Below are 5,059 nucleotides of genomic sequence, written 5' to 3'. Positions count from 1 at the left end.
CCCCCCAGTAACTGACGTGACAAGATGTACGTCATTGGTTTGCAATCAGAAATCACCGTCATGGTACACAACAATATATAGTGGCGGAAACATTGGACAGCATGAACGATAGCCAAAGCCAACTTCTCGACATAGGCGTATCAAGTAGATTACGACTGAAATAGTAGACAACGTGCTCAGTAACATCATCGTCGTCTTGGACCAGAACCATGCCGATGGTAGTATGGGCGGCGGATAAATAAAGAGTATAGTCACGGTGATAATTCGGTGGACGTAACAATGGAGCAGAAACAAGGAGTGCCTTGAGCTGCTCAAATGACTCTTGTGCAATGGTATCCCAAACAAAAGGGGTATCCCATTTTAATAGCCGCGTATAGCCTTTAGCTACTTCAGCATAGTTTGGAATGAAACGTCGTAAAAAATTTGCTTTACCCTGCAAACTTTGCAGTTGCTGCAAAGAAGTAGGGGGAGGAAGATTCAAGATGGCTTCAACCTTAAGGGGATCCAAGCGGATGCCCTCTTTGGAGACGACAAACCCAAGAAGTCTGCCAGATTCAATGTAGAAGACACATTTATGCGGATTAAGGCGAATACGATAGTGTCGACAGCGAAGAAAGATTTCACGAAGGTGTTTTGGATGGTCAGAGCGCTTCGCTGAATGAGCCGGAAGGTCATCCAGGTAAGGCTATACAATGTGTCGGATATCATGGAACACATAAGACATTGCACGCTGGAAGGTAGCGCCGGCATTTTTTAGACCGAAAGGGAGTTTCTTGTAGGTGAAAGTACCCCACGGACAGATAAAGGCGGTCTTATGTTGATCTGCGGGCGATATATTGATCTCGTTGTAACCAGAAAAACTGTCCATAAATGAATAAATCTCGCTCCCGGCACACTCATCAATGAGTTGGTCAATGAAAGGTGTAGGGAAATTATCTTTGGGACAAGCACGATTAATGTCACGATAATCAACACATACCCTAATAGTGCCCTGTTTCTTGGTCACAGGGACAATATTAGAAACCCAATCTGTAAGTGGGATAGGGTAAATAAAACCAGCTTTAAGAAGCTTTTCAACTTCTGCTTTGATAGTTGTAGCCTTTCAGGGGTGCACGGGGCGTAGACACTGTCGAACAGGTTTAGCACCTGGATACATAGGTATTTCATGCACCATGATGCTAGGATTGATGTCGGGCATCTCTTCATATGACCAAGCAAAAACATCACGAAATTCTTGAAAAAGGTCAGTATAAAGTTGAATTTCCTTGGGAGTGCAAGTGACTCCGACGTGAATATGCTCGACAACCCTTGGATTAACAGAGATGTCGATAGGTTGAGTTTGCGTGATGTTCCCCATGTTGCCTTCAGAGAAAACTTGATGAATTTGTATAGGCGTCTGAAGGGGTTGAGAAGGGACACTGGAAGAAAACCGCTCAAGACAAGCAAGTGTAGCCCCATGGGTGGGGAGAAACGAGGAACGATGATGATGATTAGACCAGAGGGGTTCCTCAGAAGACATAGTCTCAATAATCGCTTCATTAGAAGGAAAGGTTTCCTATAAGGGGTCCGAAGAAGCACCATCTCCAAGCCAAGGGGATTGGACGTACGAGTCGAGAGCCCTACTTGAAGCAGTAGGTTCAGAAAATGAAGCCGATGCAGAAACAATTTCGACGTAGTTGAGCTCAGTAGGACTCAACGGCATAACATCACCCCAAGATTCTATTTGATCAGCAGGAGGAAGAACCCACGGATCAGAACGAACCGAAATCATATTGATGGGAGCGATGTTTGGAGGTGGGAGTGAAAAAACACCCATAAGGGTAGGATCTTTAAAAAGTCCAGCACCCACACTCTCATACGGAACAGAGGCATGCCATCGGAAGAAGAAGAGGCGAAGAAGGACAGCTGGTCTACCATGACAATCTTCCCTTGATGAGGGAAACGAAGAACACGAAATAGAGATGAGGCCACGGCTCGCATGGCATAGGTCTAGCTTCATCCTAAGAGGAGGTTGTAAGTCAAATTGGCATCAACAACTTCAACCTCAACTTCGACCGTCTTCCCTTCCAGAGTAATAGGCAGACGTGGGAGTATACCATAAGGATGGGAATCTCTCCCATCGAAGGCTTCCAAGGTATTGGGAGACTGGCTCAGGGTTGGAGAACCAATAGCCTTCCAACAAGCAACAGACATGATGCAAGTAGAAGCGCCTTCATCAATAACAGTACGGTGAATAGTCTTAGAATTGATGATGACTTGAATAAGAAAGGCTATTTGGTGAGGCAGTCTCGGTACATGATTTTCCAGATCAAAAGTGATCAATTCCGAGTCAGCCGGGTCAATGCCACTGATGGCCGATAACAACGACTTCCTCTGGGAGGGACAGCTCTGGAGGACTTCTAATGCGGACATAGCCGAAGGAGCTTGGGCTAAGTCCTCAATGATGCTATAATGCTGAGCAGCACGAGCATTAGGGTTGTAAGAAGACTTCCGGAGTACTCCTTTAGGAGGAGGTCGAATGACCGTCTCAGTACTAGGTCGCTCGATATGGAGCGAACCTGAACTGGACGGAGGAACACTAGAGGGGACCTCAGTTTCCTTCCCAGTGGGTGAAGGATACTCTTTTGACCGTGTACTGATATGGATGGGAATCGTCCCAGCCATAAAAACTTGAGAGCCGAAGGGAGAAGAGGATTGAGAAGGATCAACGACCATTTGAGTCTGCTGGGAGGGAAAAGGCTCTTTGAGCACAGTAGGAGTCCCAGGGGCACCTTTTAACAAATGACTAACCTCAGAACGCCTCGTGCAGTCTTTAGTATATTGATCCTCGTTGCAAATAAGACAAGGATACTTAGGTTTGTGCTTGGCACCTTCCTCGGCCAGAGGTTTAGGGGGATCATGCTTAGGTTGATCAACTTTATTCTTTCCTTTTCCCTTCTTCTTACCTTTCGAGGTTTTGTCCGCCGAGGTAGACTGAACGGCGTTAACCTCGGAAGTCTTACAAGAATTAGATGAGGCCTGGGAAGAATTTTCATTTGGAGCATTATATTTTTGCTTTGCAGGGTTGGCAGGAGCTTTTCGAGAGGACACATTAATGGAACCTATGACACCATCAACGGATGGTGTTGACGGAGCTTGGGAAGTTCTGGGTTGCGGAGCATCTGGCAAAATATCATATAACGTACCAGACTGGGAGTAAACCAAGTCAAGGTACTGAGCACACGCAATGGCTTACTCTTCAGTTACACATGCCCCCATAGCAATGTCCTGGGCTATCAGACTGACGAACGAGGACATAAACAGTCAGTCAGAAGTTGGTCAGGGATCCAGAACTTAATTAAACGACGACGACGTCTCCATTCATGGATGTGATCAGAGATATGCGTAGCCGTGTTCTGTTTCAAAGATGTTAGGAGGTGTGTGCCCGTTTCATATCGAATCGGCAACTGAAAATGAGTTAAAAATGCCATAGCCAGCGAGTTAAAGTCCTGAAAAGTTCCACGAGCCAACTCAATATACCATTTGGCAGCAGAGCTAGTGAGAGTCTGTTGAAATAGGCAAAGCCAGATTGAATCATCAAGCCATGAATTCGACGAACACCATAGGTGATAGGTCATGACATGAGCTTGGGGATCTTCTCCAGCTTTACCATCGAATTTGGGACAATCACCGGGAATCTTAGTTGGAACCGGTGGCCAATACGGATTATGAAGAATAGGATCATTAGTCAGTTTGGACACGTCCGGTAATTCCAACGTTGCCAAAAAGGGTAATTGAGGGTTGAAGGACATCTGAGGCCGCGGATAAGAAACAACACTAGAGTTCCATCCAGTTCCCTGTTGCCCCCATTGATTTTGTCCAGACGGATTTGGCCCGTAGGGATTTTGTCCATAGGGGTTATAGCTATAACTGGATGGTTGACCCTAGATTTGACCCCCTGCATTCCACTGATTACCAACTTGACCCACAGGAGCAACATATGGCTGCTGAAAATTCTGATAAGGGTTAACCTGTGGTTGTTGATAATTTTGGTATGGGGCAAATTGAGTTTGCCCTTGGGGTTGCTAAAAATTATAAGGTGGTTGGGCTCCAAAATGGGCCTAGAAGCCAGGTTGCGCTTGATAAATAGGTTGGGTTTGGGGCCTAACTTGAGCTTGAAGACCAGGTTGGATCTGGAGCCCAGTCTGGGGCTGAAAACCGAGCGGGGCTTGAGAAGAAATGAGCGTTTGAGTGCCCGGTTGAATAGTCCCATATGGATGTCCTTGGGAGAACTGAGGCTGAGCCATCTGGCTAGAAGGTTTACCCGGTTGAGATTGAGGTTGACCCATTTTCCCAAAAGGTTGAGCTTGTTGGGTATTAGGTTGACCTTGCACAACTGAGGGTTGTCCTGACTGGCTGGATGGCTGAGCAGACTGGACAATTGGTTGGCCTGGTTGGATTTGGGGCTAACCAATTTGTCCAGATGGTTGACTAGGCTGGATAGTGGGTTGGCCTTGCTGAACGTGAGGCTGACCGACTTTCCTAGAAGGGTGGCCTTGCTGCATACCAGGTTGGCCTTGTTGTATGTAAGGTTGTCCTAGATTACCAGAAGGTTGCCCGAAGTAGGTAAAAGATGGACCACCAAAGGCTGAAGGTTGTCCTTGTGGGCCGCTAGGTTGCCTTGGATAAGGTTTTCTGTAATACTGCTGTCCATGAGGGGGCTGCTCGTAAGACTGCTGACCTTGATAGGGTAGTCCTTGAGGATTTGCAGGTGGTGCTTGGCCACCATGATAAGTAGTGGTGCCCCAAGCAATTGACAATGGAACCGAGACCTCAACCACAGGTTGAGATGGCATAGGTCTGGGGTAATAAATATGAGCTCCTCGAGAATCATAATAATGAAACGGATTTTGTGGATCCAGATTCTAAAGAGCTTGTATATATTGATCATATGCCCCCTGCTGGAATGGAACCAGAAGAAGGTGGGGTATTTAGTGTAGGATTAATAACTCCTGTCGTTGGGCCATTACTAGTAGGACCAGTAGAAGGCCCAACAATAGTAGTCACCACTGAAGAAGCA

This window comes from Pinus tabuliformis, chromosome 9 (assembly GCF_031772625.1).
Source record: "Pinus tabuliformis cultivar Carrire ecotype Pingquan chromosome 9, CPIR1, whole genome shotgun sequence".
NCBI classification, from domain to species: domain Eukaryota; kingdom Viridiplantae; phylum Streptophyta; class Pinopsida; order Pinales; family Pinaceae; genus Pinus; species Pinus tabuliformis.
The sequence above is the reverse complement of the archived record's forward strand: the minus strand, read 5'-3'. Positions refer to the sequence as shown.